Below are 22,481 nucleotides of genomic sequence, written 5' to 3'. Positions count from 1 at the left end.
GAGCTTCCTGTCCGGGTCTCACGCTCAACTCTTGTTCGGCTGCAGCTGTTCGTTTTACTCCAACCGATTAAACATAACAATACAACGAGACGGATACTAGCATTATCACAAGAAACAGAACGAAAACTAATATAGTCAGTAAATGCTCCGTAAAACAAATCATTAGAATCAGAGGATATAGTAACTAAGTACTTTACCTCAAGTACTACTTAAGTACAATTTTAAGGTACTTACTTTACATGAGTATTACATTATTTGCTAATTTTTACTTTTACTCGACTACAATTCAGAGGGTAAATATTGTCCTTTTACTCCATTACATTTATTGAATACCTATTGTTACATTGCAGCTATGGATATGGATATGTGTTTGCAGTCACTTAAATATAAGACTTAAAGGTGGGGGTAGGTAATTTGGAGAAACCAGCTCGAGTGAGTAGAATTTGAAAAATACACAGCCGGAAAAAATCTGCCACTTCCTTACAGAGCCCCTCCTCCAACACACACAACGCGGCACATGACCAAATGAGGGCACGAGATAAGTTTGTTCACAGATGGAAGGCTGACAGGCAGGTAGGCCCATCCAGTTATTTTAGCCGGGGCCGGCTAAAATGATTGGTCGTGCTTTTACAGTACCACAGCTTCCACAGATGACATTTTTGTATGGATTTTTTGTCAAAGCACTTAAGATATTCATTGCTATCGGGATGTTAAGAGCATTCCATGGAATATAACAAAAAGTGTATCTCGAGCCGGTTTCTCAAACGTACCTACCCCCACCTTTAATTACACCTGGAGTAAATTCACACAAATATTCAAAATGTTTTTGACCTTTACCTGCTTCATAATCACATACATGACAACATATAATATATATGAATTCTGAAATGGACATATTCTGCATAATGAGAACTTTAAACTTTTGGTGACTTTAAAGTGGGGGTAGGTAATTTTGGAGAAACCAGCTCGAGTGTGGCGAGAATTTGAAAATACACAACCGGAAAAAATCTGCCACTTCCTTACAGAGCCCTCCTCCACACACACGAACGCGCACATGACCAATGAAGGGCACGAGATAAGTTTGTGCACAGATGGAAGGCTTGACAGGCAGTGTAGGCCATCCAGTTATTTTAGCCGGGGCCGGCTCAGATGATTGGTCGTGCTTTTTACAGTACTACGGCTTCCACAGATGACATTTCTTTATGGATTTTTGTCAAAGCACTTAAGATATTCATTGCTATCGGGATGTTAAGAGCATTCCATGGAATATAACAAAAAGTGTATCTCGAGCCGGTTTCTCAAACGTACCTACCCCCACCTTAAGTATATTTGTATGCCCGTACTTTTGTACTTTTACTTGAGTAACATTTTGAATGCAGAGTATTCCTACACTCTGATCTCAGTTACTCAAGTACAAGATATGAGTACTCCTCCCACCTCTGTCTTTTATCCTCCTTATGGGAAGCTGAAGTCACGTCTCTCTATCAACACAAACAGATCCTGTTGTTCCCTCCGCGACTGTCTGTGACACATTTGTTTAGGGTCAAACCTCTATTGCTGTAACACACGCATATGCTGCGAGGCCTATTAAGCCGCGTATCAATGGACCACCCAGGAGTTTTACACAAACCAAAAAAGAGGAAGAGGAGGAGGAGGGGGGTTAAGTCTAGAAAGCCGGAGCAGAGCATACGTTGTGACAAGAGTGAGGATCTGAAGTGATCATGAGTACATTTTCACGCTCCGAGCTGCTGAATGCTGTATACAAATGGTCCCACACATGCACACACACATGTATGCATGGTCACTATCAGAGTGGTTCTCTCTGAGGGTCAGTTTGTGTTGAGAGCATCAGGGGTCCAGCTGTGTTTGCTGCATCACGACACTACCACCCGTCTCTGTTTCTATCTCTTCTCCTCATGCATTACGTTTGAGCTCATTTGTCTAATTTAGTCCATTTCAGTCACAGTGATTGTGTTGCTCTGAAATGCATTTACAAACAGACATGTTTCCCTGAAATAGCTTGTCGGTTTTCATACGTTCTTCCTCAAAAGTTTCCTCACTTTGATTGGTACCAGTTGCCATGTTATCAAGTGGTGCTTTTCCTGGAAAAAGACTGAGTTGGTTTGGCTAATTACTGTGAGAGCATATGTTTTAAGGGAATAATTAGATATTTTGGGAACAAGACGTGTCATTTTCTTGACAAAAGTTTCATGAGAAGATCAAGGCTGTCATCTCAATATGACTAGGAGCTGATTAGCCTAGCTAGCATAAGGCAAAACATGAGGAAGATGGCTATACGCCGTCCAGGAGTTACGGCCCGTCGACACAGCAGCGTTAAAAAATCTTGGAGGTGGGCGTATCTGAAGCTTGGGGATTTTTTGCGAGCAACGGCGACCAACAACCAATCACATGAATCTCCCGCCCCCGACATACGAAGCAAAAAAGCCCGAAGTAAACTGGATATAAACTCCCCAAACAGGCGAAAACCTACCACTGTCTCTGCCACCTCCCTCCATGCCTGGCTCCTCCGGTTTGTATCCCGGTAGGTAAATAGGGACTGGTCATAAAGCACCGGGTGATTCCCTACCGCTAATTTCTCCTCCATGTTTTGGAATATGAGGAAATGACCTGCCGTATGTCTCTCCCAGCATACACGCGGTTTGATTGGCTAGCGCTTGAACTGTCAGATTTGCATACACGGGATTTGATTGGCTGACGCTTCCACCTCAGCTTCAAAAGTTGAACATTGCTCAACTTTGAATCCTGAAAATCTCCGCTCTGCTTCCCACAATGCAGTTCGGCGAAAAGTGAGGCAAAGTGACGTCACCCCATTCAAAGTGAATGGGCAGAAGCGTTCCAAGATTTTTTAACGCTGCTGTGTGGACGGGCCGTTAAACAAATATAAATCTCTGTATCATTTTAATTTGTACAAAAACAAAAGTGTAAAATTAAGCGAAGTTTTGTCCAGGAATATTTATTGGCAAGCTTCCAGTATTTATGCTAAGCTATCCGCCTCCAGTAGGAACAGGAGAAAAAAATACAAAGTAATATCATGATTGTCCTGATGATAATAATTGTGATTAATAATATTATCCAAATAATCGTCAAAATGTGCTTAAAACTCTTAAATTGCCACTTAAACATACTGGAAAATGTTGTAAATATGTAAACGCACCACACATAGAATCCACATCAATTTGCTAAAGTGAACATTATTTTAGGTGAAAAACAATATTAAACAAAAAGGATAATTTTAATGATCATTCTGATAACGGGAATTCACCATTTATAGTAATAGTGAGTTTTTTTTACCATCCCTTCCCTATGTCTGTAGATATATCATATTTAACACACAAGTATGAGACTGCTGGATCTTCCCTTGGCAAGGAAGCAATTAAGTTTGTTTACCACATTTTTTAACAATTTTTTTTAAGGACGTGCTAAGTAGTTTTGTCAATTAGCAGCCAAATCATTTTAATGCTTCCAAAGCCAAAGTCTGCAAATCTGGATTCAGTTTACTGCTTTCTTTCCTTTCTCTAAAAATGGGTTTGAGAATAATTTAGTTAGCAGCTGGATTTCCAACAACAAAATCTGATTATTTGTCCAAGTAAGTTATAGGTTAATAAAGTGAGCACATGTGCATGAATAAACCTCAGCATGATGACGCAATGTTGCACAATTTGGAATTCATTATAACGTTTCCTTTTGGCAATTATCAAGGAAACAACACAAAGGAGAATAAAAAGCTGATGATGATGTCAGGGGATTATTTAGGAGGGTAAACACAGAAACAGTTACTGCCCCAATCTGATCACTCACAGGGATCTAGATTTAATATGTATGATCTGTTTCACTCACTCGCTCAAACCCCTTTCCCACTGGACATAAAATCCTGTAACACCCACTAACATCTGGCTTTTGTCTTCAGTGCAAAGGTTTAAAATCAGTATGCAGTATCACAGCCCTAAAGAGCAGAGATAGAAACATCACACACAGTGGATATGCCTTTTCAGCCCATTTCCCAGCGCAATGGTATGTGGCGCGAAATGAAACCAATATAAAATCAATAAAAAAACAACAGGGATTTGGACCCAGTTGAAGGCTGGTGGTTTGAATGTTTGATTAGCATACAGTTTGCATATCCAAATAAAAATGCTTCAATCATCAGTTCCTCCTGCATGACTTCATTTTCTCTCTCATTGCTGGTTCAATGCTACTGTATGCTGCACATTGGAGTGCATGTATCAACATGTAGGGAGGCTGTGGCGCAGTGGACTAGTGCGTGTACGGATCAGGGGAGCACAGGTTCAAACCCCACTGCAGTCAGCATGTCGTTGTGTCCCTGGGCAAGACACTTCACCCCAAATTGCTCCTGTGGGGATTGTCCACAGTATTGAGTATGTAAGTCGCTTTGGATAAAAGCGTCTAACAAGTAACATGTCATGTATGTAATGTAATGTAATGTATTCGGACAATTAACATAAGAATTACACAACAACAATTCTCTCCTCAAAACAACCACACTCCTTTGACAGACACAGCAGATTTCCCTCGGTGGGCATCTTATAACACAATACGTTAAAACAATCAACAAATGTAGTTTGATAGTTTGAAAGAGACTGAAAATATATAAAATGTTAGCGACAACAGTAATATGTTCATCTTTTCTAAGCCCTGCTGGTATGGCGGCTTAGAAAATCCAATGCTAAAAAAATTATAATTCGGCTGACTTTTACATTTGATCCAATCGGTAGTGAGTGGTAGTGAACTACAAAACTTGATGTCGTTTTGCATAACGGTTCACAGCTGATATAATGGGACTTGTATTTTTTCAATATATTATCGATTTTCTTTGCATTAAAGAATGTAAACACTGAGTTGAGAGTATAGTCAGGGGTTTTAGGGGAACAAAAGGTATAGCAAGATATGCATCATGGGAGGTCACTTGTGTCAGACAATGAATAACTACTACTTCAACAACTTCCCAAATTGGGATCAATAAAGTACATCTTATCTTACTTTACTACCACTACTACTTTACAGCGGTGGTTGCTGTTAGCAAACATTGGTGGTCAAACGGTGTGAGCTACCACTCCACTGAAATATAGTGGCATACAATTAACCATGTCACTCTGGAGAAGTGTATAAAGTTGACAAAGTCCTTCTTCACTTCGATCTGGTTTCAGAAGAGTTAGAGAAGTACAATATAAGACAAGCACAAGTTTCATTTGTGGGCCATATTCTATTATACTTTTTTAATTAGCTGAGGGCCGATTCAAAATGGTCCGTAGTTTGGACACCAACATGAGAGCAACATGAGCACAGCTCCGACGCACACTGCCTTTGGCGCTGGCCGTTCTGAGAATTGCAAATGTAACGTGACGTCATGACGTTGCTCCCACACCGCTCTGCTCAGTGGAAAAGCAAACGGGTTCTTACGTGGTTTTGCAAGTTGAACCAACTGCAAACTAAACCAGCCCCAGCATCAGAAACAGAAACTCATTTCAGTTGAAAAGGTGTGTCTAAATGGTAATGAGGGAAATGAAAGAGACATTGGAGTTTAAACGTGAACCACAAAGGTTGATTTTAGGGAATGTACCTTCAAGGGGAATTGGAAAAGACAAGATGTATATGCCCGGAGCTCTGGTATTAATAGCCCATAAAATGATGACTATAAACTGTCTTAAACCTCACCCCCCTACTTCGGACCAATGGACACAAAGACTTAAGGTTGTAAACTGTTTGGGAAATGTAACAGCGAAACTACAACTCAGGATGGAAGTGGTATTTAGAAAAATGGTCACCTGTTGTAAGGTATTTGGCAAAGTCAATATTTGTAAGCCTCTAATTAGACTCTATATATTTTTTTATATTTCTTATGCTTTGATGATAAATACTATTGTATATTGTACTTTTGATATATTATATATATATGTGTATATAACAGTATGATATTGTATATGTACCATGTTGTGTGAGACTCACTGTCAAGGAACTTGTTCTAATAAATGTAAAAAGGTGTGTCTCTCACTCCAGAAGTCCCTCACACTCCGTCTCCAACATGTGTTTGCTCGGCATTGACAAGTGCGATCCTGCTCAGCTGGGCTGTGGCTGCTTGTCACCCAGTGGAGGGGCTCCCACTCGGGGCCCTTTGAAGTGTGAGGGCCCCCCACATGGACGGAGCAGTACTGTAGGTGCAGAGCAGACAGAGGCCTGGGGGAGGGGGGGTTTCAGGATGAAAGGCGGTGCTGTGGCAGCCCAGCTGTTTGCTCTGCCAGCCCAACACCAAGCAAAGACACAGGATCTGTTAGAGTCAATATTTGTTGCTGTGAGTGTCTGGACGATAGACCCGGTGAACTCTTGAGAAGCCGCTAAGCTGCGAGCTCCCCATATTTGTGGTTCTTTGAATTTCCTGCCTCTCCAAAGCTGTCAAAAAAACACTTCTAAATGGATCCTTAATTCAAAGTAAACTTGGCCATCAATTCCCCGAGACTTCCTGTAATGGAAGTGCAGAGAGCCGAGATGTGACTGTGGAGGTGTGTGGTCTCCTGGAGGAAGTGTGTGTGTGTGTGTGTGTAAGCCTTTCTATAACACGGTCTCCAGCATCTGGTGCTAGTTTGAAAGCTGGTGGTTTGAATGTGCCTCTGCGTAGTTTTTAAAAGCCGCATCAATGTACTGTATGACTTGATTAGCATGCTTTACTTTAGTTTGAGTCTTCAAATAAAATAAAGACTCCACATGTGGTCTCAGATATAGCAGAGCTACACAGCAGGCGATCAATGTCACTGTACTGTACATCAGGCACAGTTACCTTTGGTTTTTCCAACAAGGTTAGTGATATCAGAGAAAGTAACCACATGGGAAAAAGGGTATCCTTGCTTTTAGCCTGTTTCCCCCTTTTCATTCGTCGGCAGGCATTCATTGAGCACACACTCAGCATTCAAAAGTGTGCTTATGTGTCCTTTTGTATGGCCATTTTCTTGCGTGATAATGTCGGGAAAATCAAGTCCGTCATTTCAAACATGTAGCACACAACAGGAGATTGTCCGTGTCAAAAGCATTCTGATTTACTGGAAGAATTATGTTGGGTTTAGGCTAAATGGTTCGTAATTTGTACATAAAGAACCAAGAGTCTTGCCTTGGATTAGGGTTAGGTTTAGGGGTTAGTTCGGCATTGGCCCTCACAAATCGAAGTCTCCGAATCTTATTGTCTGTCCATTGATACATTTCTGTTGGCGTCTTATTGTAAATGACTCTTCTTCTTCACCTTTGGATGGCTGTATTTTTTCTTGTTTCACACCAGTCCTAAAAGAAACATGCCTACTCCCTTTTCTGTGGATGTACAACACTATTGGCGACTGCATTCAAATATTTGTCTAAAAGTAAATTCTGTAAAGTCTGTTTGATATCCAGAATATTGGTGGAGGTCTGTGACTTCAGTTTAGGGCCGAGATTAATGGTTAAAATTTTTAAATTAAGAATAAGGTTATATTAAAGTGGGTGTTAAAGGAATACTTCACCCTTTAAATAACCATTTGAGTCTCAATTGCTCATCCTGTGCAATTGAGAAAACAATTAACAACAGAAAAACTTTTTCCAATATATATATATATATTGGAAAAACTATATCCAAACATCCATTTACAGTTTTTCATAAAATAAAATATTGTTGTTTTATCAAATCTAACAAAGGATTAGATATAAACGCACAAATAAATGCCATAAGACTTGATCTTAAACATCTAGTATACATCATGGTTTTTCACATCATTTTGCTTGCTCCTGAACAATAATCCAAGTCTCCTTCATCCAGATGTATGCACACTACATCCCCAAAACATTCATTCTTGCAAGGATCATACAATAAAACCCATCCCCCACCGTTGTTCACAGTAACACACGGTGAGTAATTGATATACAAACCAGTCATGTTAAGGGTTAGGTGTTACTTTAAGGTTACATTTTGAAATGACATGGTATATAGATGTGTATATGTGTGTGTGATCACCCTCATCTAAGGACTAGCCTGAGGAATGCATTCGGCTCTGTCAGCTCTCTGCAGCCCGTCCATCTTCATTATGTCCGTTCCCACATACTGGTCATGTGATTTACAGCTACGGGCCCCAACTCCGGTGATATAGGGCAAATTCCTGACCGGGATCAGTCAAGTTTTCATACACACCGCAGGGGTCAGCAGCAGCCAAGGAGAGAGAGGAGGGATGGAGCAAAGGGAGGAGGAGATAAGAAGCTGGAAAAAAAGGAAAGGAAAGGACATTTAAAACATAATGCATCGTTGGATTTGGTGCTAGGAGGATTTATCTTAAAGGTCCCCTATTATACTGTTTTTCATCAATATATTATAGGTCTCAGATATATACAGAACATGTCTCTGAAGTGTTTGGCTGCAAACACCAAACAGATCATTGCAGCATCCCATAATCCCCTCTGTTTCAGCCCTGTTTCAAAAGTGCTGATTCTCTGTCCTGTTACTTTAGATGAAAATAAGGAGCCCCTCCCCACGCCCCTCTGAGAGATATTTGGTTAAAAAGAACACAATGGTGCCTCTAGGAGGAGATTCAGGTGATAAGGTGTGTGGGGGGGGGGGGGGTTACCTTGGTTGGTGATTGGCTAATGGTTACACAAGCCAAAAATACGTTATGACATCATAAAGTGGCCAAATTCTGAAACTTTCAGAATCTCTTTACACAGAGGGGACACATGTTGATGTATATGACATGAAAAAGGGGATTTTGCATAATAGGTGACCTTTAATGAAGAACTGACGGACAATGTTACGACAACAATTAAGGACATTATATTAACAGCATGAGACAGTTCAAGAGAAAACCCAAACACACAGAGTCATTTCCAAGTCCAGGGTTTTCTCTGAGAGGTGCGAGGTTTAACAATGTTTAAAATCTCCAAACTCTTGTTGACATTAGACCTCAGCAGAGATTCACAGACCGCTTCATGAAAAACAGCCAGTTGAGCACCTCCGCTGTATGCTGTGGTGATTAGATTGAAATGTAACATATGACATGTATGCATTTGGCTTACATCCTAGATTTGCTGCCGGTACATTTTCTCGAAGCCAAACCCCATTTAAAATAAAGATTTGGCAGAGTTTTACAGATAACACATGTAGCTAGTTTTAATACTAACTACAGATGGTTGATCATACAAATAGATTAAGTGCACAATACTTCATTTTTTTTTGCCGCAAGGGGGCCCCCAATCTAAGGAATAACAAAAGATGGAGTTTTGTGGCGTGTGGGATCATGGGAGTGTTTAGTTTCACCACCATTGCCGTTATTGCATTCAGCTTGTCCATAGAGGTCTCCTTCTCACGAAAACAAACAAACCCTAAGATACAAATAAAGCAGGTTCACAGAAAAAACAGTGTTTCTCCAGCCCGGTTTGGAGGACATAGGATAATAACTTATGATTTAAACTATATGATCCGAATCACGTGAGTTCTTCCTCCTCTACAAAAACAATTGGACCTGGTGATAAGAATCAGTAAAAATAACTTAATAAAGCCAGTTTGCGTTTAGTAAATGAGTTTTTCGCACTATTCGGCTGACGCTAACATTTGTTTAGCTTGTTTCTCTCATAATGAAAATCCTTTATCTGATTAAAATGTGTAGTTCAAAACAATCAAATTCTATAAAGAGTAACAATGAGGTTAGCGTTCCTTGAGACAACCACCATAGAGTGTGGCAGTGATAACGTATTTTTGTAAGCTAACCCGGAAGTTAGCATTGCAAAATCCAATGAAATGTGTTTCATTGGAAATCGGTTGATTGCAAGAAATCAACTCTGTGGCCAAACACATGTTGTACTTACCACGTTTGTTCAGCAGGATTTCTCCGTAACTTTGTGATTTTGTAAGTGTAAATGAAGTAAAAAGCTAACGCTAGGCTATTAAGGAAATACAGCACGGTCACATGACTTCATGTCAACACTGCTAAGCTAAAGGCGGACTTGTGTCGGCGTGATGTCATTTAGACATTCACCAGTGGAGTAATTCCTGACGTATTATACTGTATTGTTGTAGAACAAAAAGGGAAAGTCTCTTAGGATTGTTTAAATCACAGACCTTATTTCCGGCTTCTAACCAAAAACACTTTCAAGAACGATTGAAATCCAGACAAGGGAACTGGAAATGGTAAATGCTAAGTTATTTCCGGGTTTTAGGACTTGTTTCTGCACCATGACCTTGATTCACATTACGTATTTGTCTATGTTGAACATTTTGGGAAGCATTTGGAATAATGTCTGCAATCAACACCGTTTTTTAATATGGGTCTAGTTGTTTTCAATCATATTAATGCAGTAATGTTACATATTACAGCTTTGCCACGATTTTTTAGCATGTTTAGGAAAAACAATGCATATTTCCGTGGCAGCACTTTCCTCTTAGGGTATGAAAACAATGTAAGAGGTTTTTAACTGCTGAAACACATTCCTTGCTGTCATGGCTGATGTTAGATAAGAAGGGAAGGGCCATTCCTATCATTGTGAGGGGTCAGCGCAGCTCATTGTGAAAACAACACGCTCATTACCTACTTGAACAAAGGCTGGGCGTTTAACACGTGAGATGATGTAGAAGACATGACTTAAACCACTTCAAAAAGACTTGACTTAAACCACTTCAAAACCAAAAGGGGTAGTGGAAAAAGGAATAAAAGAAGCAGCTGGTGATAAGGGATGTGATGACGACTGTAATGATAGTAAGATAATTATTTACGACTAAAACAAGTCTAGAAACAGCAGTGATTGGCTTCAACAATTTTCCATTCGGCCTTCAAAATATGCTCCCCTAAACACCCGTCCATCTTCCTCAACACCCTGAGAGAGGAAGTCAGCCAAATGTGATGCAGTTGGACCTCAATGGTGGTATGATAATGATAATCATTACTGAAATGAAGATGAAAGATGTGCTGCTGTGAGTAATTCAATGATGTCACTGCAAGACAATGAGAAGTGGAGGCGGGGAGCGGCAGGCTGTGCGCGTCCCGACCTGAAAAACTCAAGGAAAAAGGGCAGCTGCGACGAAGGTGGCAGGAGTTTATTAAAGGAGGTGTTGTCTAGGACATTTGTACAGACACTAATGTAATTATAGATCCTGTTAAAGGACAGAATGATTGGGTAAAGAGAGGTAAAGGTTGCCGGAAGATCAAGGGGAGATTTTCTCTTGATGAGGGCACATTTTTATTACATTTCATTTAGCTGACGCTTTTATCCAAAGTGAGGTACATTTCCTATCTATAAGCCCAACCAGATGAAGTGCTACTGCATTAGCCACATCCTTTGTAAGTGCTACGTAGAGAAGAGTTGTAGTATTTTTAAACTTAAAGTGGAACTATCATGCTATATTTGAAAAATATATTGTAGGGGCCATACCTATATAAAACATGTCTGTGAAGTTTGTTTTTCAAAATACCAAACAGATCATGGCATTTTAGCCATGCCTCATTTCGCTCTATTTGCTCTTTTCCAGCCCTGTTTTTTGCAAGGGCTGATTCTGTGAGAAGTCTTCTTCGCTGCTTTTGTGGCTGACTACAGCGCCACTTACAGGCCTAGCATATGTACTACAGCGTATCCAGCGCTTTCGAGCGGCAATGGCCGTGGCCGTGGCCCAACCCCACATTCCCCTGATAGGTGGAGAGTTGCCCATATAGGCGGAGCTCCCTGTTTCTGACGTCAGAACAATTTCAAATCTGTATCAGCTCTGTTGCAGCCCTGTTTTTTAGAAATTTTGGTATGGAGGAAAGAGAGAGGGTTGTGTTTTCTGACACTAGGTGAGTTCCCTGACACACCGGGGACACATATTCCTGTATAAAAGACGTACAAAAGTGCATTTTGCATGATAGGTCCCCTTTTAAACAAAATGAAGCTCATCTACGAGTCACAGCTAAAATACAAAATGTGTTCAAATGCAACATAGCAAGCAGTGATGTTTTCAATTTGAATTAGAGTCTCCAGAGTTGGCCTGCCCTAAACAATATGAACAACACCCAAGTGCACAAGGATTGTCTGAGGATACGCTGGCAATGTATTTTACATGGATCATATTATCATCCCATGAGAAGACCAAATCCAACAATGAACTCATCCGGCAAACAACTATGTCATCTGCAGCCAAGCCTCAGAAAATGTATTCAACTGTCCCATACAATTGTTGTCCAAGAAATATTCTAAACACTCAATGACTTGGCACTGCGTGACATTTTCCAACATTAGAATAAACATGGAAATGGTGGATTGTTTTCAGTCAATGGCACATGAACAAACATTCACACTGTATATTCAACACCTGAAAATAGACCCAAACAAATACACAATTTAATCCAGCATGAGCATTGTTTACCAAAAGCTACCCTGGTGTTTTGGGAGTTATGAGGTCTTTTTTAGATGTGAAATTACATAGCTGTGATTCGTTTTTAAACATGTCTTCAGTAGGAACAAATTGTGTTGTGTTTGAATGCCAAAAACAGGGTAGGGTAGGCTAGAATAAATATGAGATGGACTCAATTCATTTTATTTTGGGGGACATTTGGAATATCTAAAAAGCCTGCTGTTGATGTTATCTTGAGTTGTTTAGATGAAAAGAACTCCTTGAATCTTAAAATAAACGAAATATATATGAAAAACTCCTAAAACTAGCAGAAAACTTGGAGAAAACTGCAGAGGAATGCAGGGCACAGTAATGTGAATACCCTGCGACCTTTGACCCCGAACAAAAGTAACTGAGCAGGCAGCTGGACATAATAGCGGGTCATTACTCAGGTGTACCGTTAGCTGGGAGAAGAGGTGATGGCTAATGGCAATGATTAACGTCTCAGCTTCACCTGGTTTCTCTTTTCCAGACGTTTCAGAGCTGTTGGGTGGAAGACACAGGTGAATCATAAAGGTGAGAGTCCTCTGTTATCTCCTCACGGTCTACTTTTCTCTCGCGTATAGCCCGTTCGTTCACACGAGGCCGTAACGGAACCGCGGAAACGGACCCCGCAAACGATAATGGGTCCCAAGGTGGATAGATCTGCAAACGGAACGCTCTGGGGGGCCAAGCGTCTCCGTGTGTACGCCCTATACGATCATTTTCCTGATAACGATGAAGCCATAGCCCCGCCTCTCCCCACCTCTGCTGCTCACTGCTGTAGCATGGTCAGTAGCTACTGCTAGTGCTACTGCTACTGACCATGCTACAGATGTTAGTGCAAAATCTACCAGCTCCTCTACCACAACCATCAGCAACAAGTGGACATGGAGAACTACATTAACTACATGTTGCTAAATCCACCGCGGAGAATAAACAGAAGGGCAAACCAGGCAACCATGGCAACCATGCTCGGGGGTCTTCTTCGCTGCTTTTGGTGTATTTTGTATTTATGTCCTACAGCGTCTCCAGCGGTCGAGTGGTCTCGTGTGAAGGGACACGTTTATTGAGCCGTATCCGTGTGAACGGAATACTTTTTTGATATTGAATTCGGTTCGTTTGCGTTCGTTTGCGTTAGTGTTCCCCTGTAAATGGGGTCTTAGCCTATCATTCACAATGTGTTGGAACGCTAGCCAATATAAGCAATAGAGGATGTGTTACATAGTGATGTCATTATTTCCAGGAAGTAAACAAAGGACATAATGGAGGCGTTTCAGGGAACACAGGGATTTTAGCCTTTGCCGACCATTTAAATGCACAAAAAACCTATAGAACACACTACAGGAGAGGGAAAACCCCAACCAAGCAGAATAGGGTCTCTTGAAGCACAAAGAAAATCAAGTAAAACAACAAAAATGTGAAAACAGTCATGAGGAAAATATTTAAAATCTGGGATTTAAAAGCTACATTCTTATGTCTTTGTTCAACTCTTGAAACCTCCCTGTCTCTGTTTATATTCTTGAAATAAACAAAACAAAATATGTGTAACGCAATGCATGACTCAGGTTTCTATGGCAACTATTTTAATCTCGTTATGTTTTCAAGACTTTCTTTGTTTTGTTGACAAAAAACATGGTTCAGATTATACAGAAGATTTTGAATCTGGTTAAAATGATTTAAATTGTGACTGTCATGGTTTTGTTTTTGTGGTCTGTTTTAATCAACCACTTACTGCGTTGTTCATTGTTTTTAGTGGTAGTCATACTCATGCCATGAAGAGCACACCTGCAGATACGAATAAATGGAGCGAATGACCTTTATATGAAGTAATCAAAATAAACGGTTTGTACCTCTTTCATTTTTCTGTTTACAAGAATAGAAGAAGAAAATGTCGACTATTATTGTCTGAAGATGACGTCAGTCCTCAGCGTTGGTTGTTGTCTTTTGACTTTTCTTAAATACTTCCAGAGTGAAGCTGCAGACCCCCGGCTGATGACACAACTCTCCATCTGACTTTGGGTTTGTCTGTTAATTAAAGCTGTAAACAGGTGGGTGAGAGAGGCTTTGTAGCTGACAATCAAACTTCCTCACACACAGGTTTAATATGTTTGCCTCCACCGGGTCGCATTGAAGGATGGAAATGTACCTTTCACCAAACACACAGGCACACAAACACACAAACAAACACACAAACACACGTCTGTACGCAGACACACAACAACACGCAATGTGAGGAAATCCCAAATATATAATTGGCAGACATAATGAGAATCAAAATTAGAACAGCAGGTACAGATAAAAGGCAGATGAAAGGGAAAACAAAAAGACTTACAAATAAAACATTAGACACACATTATCACCTTCGAATTGCTTTGCCTTTTGCAAGAATGATGGTACGGTATATACTGTTACATTTTTTTATCTAGTTGACTATATTTTTTTATATTATGAGAAATATGTCTGGGTTATTTATGTGATTAAAGAAGTATATTTGTTTTTTGTAATGTAATATTCTGTATTATATATGCCTGTTTATCTCAAATATAAAGTTCTTAACCTGAAACATGTTCAACTTTTGATATGAGGAATATGTGATATATATATATACAGTGGTGGTAGAAGTGCTAGAAGTAAAACAATACCAAGTTAAAGTGCTGGATTTAATACCTTGCTTAAGTAAAAGTACTGAGTTTTAAGAGTTACATTTACTGAAGCTGCTATAAGGGAACATGCCCATTTTCAGAAAATCCCTGCAGTTATAAAAGGTATTAATGATGCTTTCATGTAAAGTTTAGTTTAGACAAGTGGTCACTCACCAACCCTTAAGTGCATACTCTGTAGACCAGGGATGTCAAACTCAAACCGGGGGCCAAATCCGGCCCGCAACTTCATTTAATGTGTCCCGCAAGAGCTTGCAAAGAATATAATATGTTTATTATACAGTTACATGCCGCTTTACAGAAGCACATGGCCAATAAACAACATGTCCCACAATGCATCTCATTTTGTGACATGCGCACTGAAGAGACTTGCAATTATTCTACATTCAGACGTAGTTAATTATGAAGTTATTACTCTATCCGATAATAATCCAATGCAGAGGCAATAATGTAATGTAATACATTATTTTATATATTATATCGTCTTAAAGTTACAACCGGCCCTTTGAGTGCAACCATAATGCTAATGTGGCCCGCGAGGAAATTGAGTTTGACACCCCGGCCTGCAGTGTAGACTGTAGACATCTGCAGATCCTGCAATGTCTGTCGCCCTCTGTTGGAATAAAGCGGCATGACTTTTTACTCCAGTGCAGGAATGAGGTCACACTCAGTCCACGAAGAAGACTTCCAATCACCCAGGACCACCATCTTACTGTATGCCTCCAGTTGTTGTGTTAGCCTGCTCTCAGATACAGTGTGTGTGAGGAGGAGGCCTCGCTCTGTTGTCTTTAGAGCTTAGAGCTGGAGAGTTACCCCGGCTTCACTGTGGGGGTCCCACGGAGAACTGACGCCAACATCAACAGACAGAAGAAGGAGAAACAACAGTGGAGAGCTCAAGGAATGCTCCAGGAGAGAGAAATTAATAGAGGAAGGGACAGAGAGGAAGACAGAGCAAGAGCTTCTTCCACAGGGAGCTGAGAACAGAGGCCATGTTGTGTTGGAGCCACAGGGGGCGACAAAACACCTGGAAGAGGGAAGGAGAGGAGGGAAGAAGATGAGGATGAAGATGAGGGAAGAAGATGAGGGAAGGAGATGAGGGAAGAAGATGAGGGAAGGAGATGAGGGAAGAAGAAAGGATGACAAGGAGTGTCTTAGTCCAGAGACACAGGGGGATATTGTTATGTATTAATGTATTATAAAGTGACAAGAGCATATGATTTTGGGCATTTTACTTGAATAACAGGCCTCTTACATCCAGTTCAATCTCTTTATACAGTCACAGATATTACAAAACCTGACATCCTTCACTTATTGATTCTGTTCTTTGGACGCTTGGGTCATCATGGTCTTGTGTCACCATGTTTTTGCAGTTCTTGGAAGTCCAGCCGTAGTTGAAGGGAGAGGACACTTCATGCAGACATAGATACTGGACATGTTTACTAAAAAACGCTCAATACAAGATATAGACATACATCCATACCCACTATTATATTGGATATCAGGAAAGCCTGTCCTGAGGTAGCTGTTGCTGCCCCTCAATTTGTATAATTCTGTACTTACTTGTGATATTTTTAAGTCCCAATGTGAAGAATGGAAAACTACAGCGATCTGGGTAATGCACAATATTATATATATCAATATTGTGATATAAGGTTACATATTTGCCAAGATGTTGAAAGTCATAATGTGTGAGTGTTGTATTTTCTTTGCTTTTAAAGTGCTGATATTTTCAACTTACCAGGCTGTTCTAGGAGTTTTAAATATGGGCCTTACACAAAGTCAATATATGCACATTACTGATGAATATATATCAACATTATCATTTTGAATTTCTTTTGGAAAGCAACCATAGTCAACTCTAAAATATGGTTACAATTTAAAAATCAATGAGTGGCATATTTGTTTGTTTGTTGTTTGTATTTTTGATGGCACCTTAAAAAAAGGAGTAGCTCTACTCATCTCATTGTACCTGTATAATGACAATAAAGGATTCTCTTCTATTCTATTTTGTTTTCTTCACATGGTCCAGCCCTATGAGTATCTGGATGGTGCACTTGCTAATGTCTATTTTAAGTCAAATTAGATGTCATTTTATAATGTGTTTCTTTTGCACCATGTCTTGATAATGCGGGACCAGTAGTGATTGGTGTAATGGTGTCAAAAAGAACCCACCGTTAACTAAATTGGCTTAATTGAGCGTTCCTCAATGATTTGCTACTGTAAACGATAACATGCTAACTAACTAGCTTGAACACAGCGCTGTGTTCACAGTGGCAGTGTACTAAAGGAAAGGATCCAAATAGAGACATTTTCTGTGCTGAGGATTATGTGTCTATATGTGTTTGTGTGCTAATGAAAAAGAAACAAAGGGAATGATAATGTATGTATAATATACAATGTGCCTAAACTGTGCCTGTGTGTCTAGTCAAACAGCTAATGGGTAAATGTGGAAGTATGCTTTGTGCACACTGTAATCCCCAGTTAGGGTCCCATGTGTTTCCTGCAGGAGCTCTGAGTCCAGGTTTCAGCTGCTCAGCTCAGCTCAGAGCCCACCGCTGCTGTTCCTGCGAGGCGCTGGTTTCCTGTGCACATTCCCCCCCCCTCCCGGCTGTGTTATTGTTGGCCCAGATACAGGGATGCAAAGCTAAGAACCAGGGGGCTTCCAGAGGCCTCCATGGCCCCAAATCCTCAAGGTATCTCTTCTTAAAGGTGGCTGGATGCAGATGGTAGAGCAGGGGCGTTATGTTTTCTAGCCACGGTAGCTGAATGACTATGGATGACAACGTCTGTCGTCACTTTGGTGCGATAAACTGTATATCCCAAGCAGAAGAAATCACCATGATTTCAACCATTGGTTTGTGGACTATGGTTTGAAGCCTTGAGTTGTGGTGTTTTAACCGTCAAACCCTTTTTTTGCACCAGAAGTGACTAGGCATGCAGTAGTATCAAGTACAATCACTTGATAGCCTTAAAGCATAATAATAATAATACATTTTATTTTTAGGCGCCTTTCATGACACCTAAGGACACCGTACAATTTGTTAAAAAAGAAAGAAAACGCTAATAAACTGCATACACTGCATGAACCTGTGATCAAACTCAGTTAATGGTTTATATGTTTAAAAATGTATTGAAAAGTCAGGTCATTTTCTCATGGACTTCTACAAAATCTGACTTTTCGCAAGCAGAGGAATAAAATGGAAACCTATTTTATCCTAATCCTAATATCTTAACAGCTATTGGGTGGACTGCCATGCTGTATTGTTCCCAAGGATGAATCCCTTTTGACAATTATCCATCATCTTTCACAAAAGTATATTATTTCCTATTAGGAAAGGCTGATCACAGAAGAGGGAATGGATAAAAAGTGTACAAATGAAAGCTATGAATTTCATTAGGACACTGGAAAAGGCAGTTTGAATTCAGTGTTTCTGAACATATAAATGAATACATTAATAATACAGACTATCCAGCTTTTTTAAATGATCCTGAAGCTGGAAAAATTCAAAGTGTCGCTCTGTTTGTTCAGCATTTAATTCATATTCACCACCAACTCTTACCTGCTGTGCCAGGCTCCTGCATCTGTTGTTGTGATTGGCTGTAAAACAGGAAATGAACTCAGTGGCTGTCACACATGTTTGGACACCAATGACCCGCTCGTCATACACATTTTTACCCAACACACAAACTCCTCTGGGCACCAACGTCCATGGGAAAGCCACTCAATAAAAGCACAAGATCTCATAAAAAAACATCATTAGGTTCCCTTTTTTTGGCATTAATGCTGTTTTATAATGTTGGAAAATATATTCAATGGGTGTCTTTGTCTCCTTCCATTGCTTATGTGTAATTTTGACGTGTGTGTGTGTGTGTGTGTGTGTGTGTGTGCGTGCGTGTGTGTGTGTGTGCTTACTGTCTGCCAACCTGATCCACTCAATGAGATAACCTGCAGCATTCTTCCTCTTGTGTTTAAGAAAAAGGTGTCATAGATTTGCTGATAATTTACTTTCAAAATTCATGAAATCTTGAGTGTATGCCAAGGAGGTGAAAAGGTACACACTTAAATTACAGCATTTGAGTATACACACACACACATTTGTGTAACCAGATCTTGTTGGTGCAGGTGTGCTTCTGTGAGCATATGGAAACAGGTCGTCCTGCAGGTATGAGGACATAAAAAAACATTAGTCCTGGCACGTAGAAAAATACAACAGCAGCCAAACAAACACGCAGTGATAACAGGACACACCCCGCTGACTGGAAGTGTCCCTGTCCTCGACGCCGAGATAATATCTTCATATCAACACAATTACACCTGTCAACGACGACAAGCTTATCGGGGTTTCTGTGTTTGAACTCTGCTGACCGTGAAACACAACTATGAAGAACATTGTGTTTTTTGCATTTACTTACAAAGTCATTATCTACTACAAGACTGGCCGGGCACAACTGGACCCTCTGGCCTTTACATACAAGATGCCACTAAAAGATATATATACAAGACAGGAAAATACTATAAATGACCACAAAGAAACATAAAACGGCCGACCATGAATACATAGACACACAAAATGACTACAAAGAGGCTTGAAAAACCAAAAAGAGGCATGAAATGACAACAAAAACAGAAAGAAAACCACTAGAAAGAGACACAAAACCAGTAAGGGATACAAAACACGTACGAAGATACACAAAGTGAATACAAAGAGACAGGAAATCACTTCAAGACACACAAAATGACTACAAAGAGACACAATACAACTACAAAGAGACACAAAATAACTACAAAGAGACTCAAATTACCAAAAAGAGACACAAAAAGACACCTCAAACACAAACACGAGACACAACATGAGGACTCAAAGACACAACATATCCACAAAGTGTCCACACAAGTGGCAAAGCGACTATAAACAGGTGATTGGAGGCTGTGGCTCAGTGGAAGTATGATGGACTTCGAATCAGGGGGTAGCAAGTTCGAGTCCCACTGCAGTCAGCATGTCGTTGTGTCCCTGGGCAAGACACTTCAACCCAAATTGCTCCTGTGGGGATTGTCCACAGTACTGAATATATGTAAGTCGCTTTGGATAAAAGCGTCTAACAAGTAACATGTAATGTAATGATTGTTACATCATGTCAAAAATGCTCTTCTTCTCTCCATCGTGGCTGCTTCATCTGTCACATGACTTACATCTGAACACATGTTTCAAACTAAAAGAAATTCTTAGGACAGATAAAGTTACAAGAGCACAAGTAGCCAGGCATTGTTACAAAATGTAAGTAAATAGCACATTGTAAACCCATGAGCGTTAAGGAGTGATTTACGGTTGACCGGCAGAGCACACTGAAATGTAAATCGAGCGTCCACAAAGTGATTTCATATCCATTTTTATTTGTTCTCTAAGGATTTTACACATTGTTTTAATGTATCTATGGGGAACCATCGTACTTCTTTTTGGCTCCGTTTTGTTTTCACTTAATATATGTGTGCAGCATGCATCTAAAATATCCACTTAGGGACAATAAAGAATCTTAACTTACATCTAGGGTTACAGTAAATACCTGCATAAAATCTCCTTCAGGCTTTGCCCTATACGCTCTATATAAAGTGCATAAAGGAACATATTTGTAATAACACCTCCTACTCAAGGTGTATTACCGAAAACAAGTCAAAGATTATGTGACACAGGTAAATATTTCTTTATTATTACATACACCCTCTGAAGACTGGTGTGAACTCTACGTGACACCAGCAGGTCAGGACTATAGAGGTAACTTAATCTCTCAGTGAGAATTCTGGCACATTTCCAAAGTATTTTATGACAAATATGGATGCTGATGTTCATCACATGAATGTCGATTGCAAAGTACGTTTTATTGTAAGATAAGGACAAAGAGGAATGTGTAAATCCACATAAACAACAGTGGGTGGGAATTTTCTTTTCTCTGTAAGCGCTGTTAAAGTATGATTGGTATGAAGAGTGGCGTCATGTGAGCACGGCTTTGAAATCAGCTTTATTAACGTGACCGCGGATTGATGGATGACATTTAGAGACAGGTCAATTGTTTGTTTTCCTGAATCCAGACAGTACAGAAAAATTCCTCGAAAGTCTATAGCAGATACGATAATAACTGGTGATGAGAAATATGGTAAAAAGTAATATCCTCATTCTGTGGTAAGTGTATGATGTGCATACCGGTAAAATAAAAAGCTGTCTAACAGAATATTTAATTTCCCATGTTATGAACTTTTCTCTATTTCTGCAAAACCTGTTATGATTGAGTGATCTCCAATTCTCTTTGTTCTTAAGTTTTTTTTGTTACCTTCCTCCCTTTCCTTACTTCCTTTCCACTACAATAAAGAACTGCTTTGAAAAAATTGAGTTGTTTTATTATTTGTTATAGTCAAAAGGTTGATATAAAAGCATTCAAGCAAACAATAGCAGCAAGAAGAGATCCTATTTAAGTTGAATATGAAGAGCATCAAATAAGAAGATTAAGATAATTTGGGAATAATAGTAAATAAATCAAATTAATTGAAAACAAATTGAAAAATACCTAAGTCAAAAAGTTAAAAGGTAGTATTGATAACAATCATAAAAATAATAATAATAATAACTTAAATAATAATACTGATCATAATAATAATAAACTTCTACTACTAGAGAAAAAAAGAATGTATTCAAGAGACTAAAGGTAGTATACATAAAATAAAGTAAAATGTGAGTTAATATCACATTGAATATCGAACAATAATATTTAAATCAAATCAAAAACCTTTGTTTAAAGCTTTTTGGTGCTTTTTTTTGTAGAAAAACTGAGATAAATCCACATTTGTAATGATTATCAAGGTTCAAGGTTCAAGGTTCTTTATTTAGTCATACGAACATAGCTACAGTGTAGTTATGCCGATGAAAATCTTGTGTCACAGGCTTCTCCAACAGAGCAACACAAAACCAGATAAACAGAAAAAATATAGTGCAAGTAAATAGTAAATAGTAAATACAAGAAGAAAAATAGTTTTAAAAAAGTGAAATAGTGAAATAGTGCAATAAGGGTCTATATGCAAGTTATTGAAATAGGATATATGGTAAATAGATAAATATGTTTTAAGTAGCAGCCAGATGAATATTAGGGATGTTGTTTCAACAGTTCAGGTGTTTAACAGCCTTATGCCTGTGGGATGAAACTGTCTGGTGGTTTTAGTCCGGATGCTGCGGTACCGCCTGCCAGACGGCAGCAGACAGAATAGTTTGTGGCTGGGGTGGTGGGGGTCTTTTATAATCCGGAGGGAGTAAAGGTCACCCCTCTAGTGTCAGAGCTCTGCAGCATGCTGTAACACCACCATGATCCCTGACGGTACATCATGTTTTGTCTGCTAATGAAATTATTAGCATACCATGCTTATCTCATGCAGGGTGACAGGGAGTTGACTGTGG

The 22,481-nt window shown here is 39.6% G+C and overlaps 1 protein-coding gene across 1 annotated transcript in view; it reads left to right on the top strand.

The window, feature by feature from the left end:
• The window catches only part of LOC117496148 (NLR family CARD domain-containing protein 3-like), a gene marked incomplete at its 3' end in the record, with an annotated part of 682,747 nt that overhangs the window by 593,280 nt on the left and 66,986 nt on the right, over positions 1–22,481 (top strand). The gene's annotated exons all lie outside the window — the stretch shown is intronic.

Source organism: Trematomus bernacchii, unplaced genomic scaffold (genome assembly GCF_902827165.1).
Source record: "Trematomus bernacchii unplaced genomic scaffold, fTreBer1.1, whole genome shotgun sequence".
In the NCBI taxonomy this organism is placed as follows: Eukaryota; Metazoa; Chordata; class Actinopteri; order Perciformes; family Nototheniidae; genus Trematomus; species Trematomus bernacchii.
Note: the sequence above shows the minus strand (reverse complement) of the source record. Positions and strands in the feature narration are given on the sequence as shown.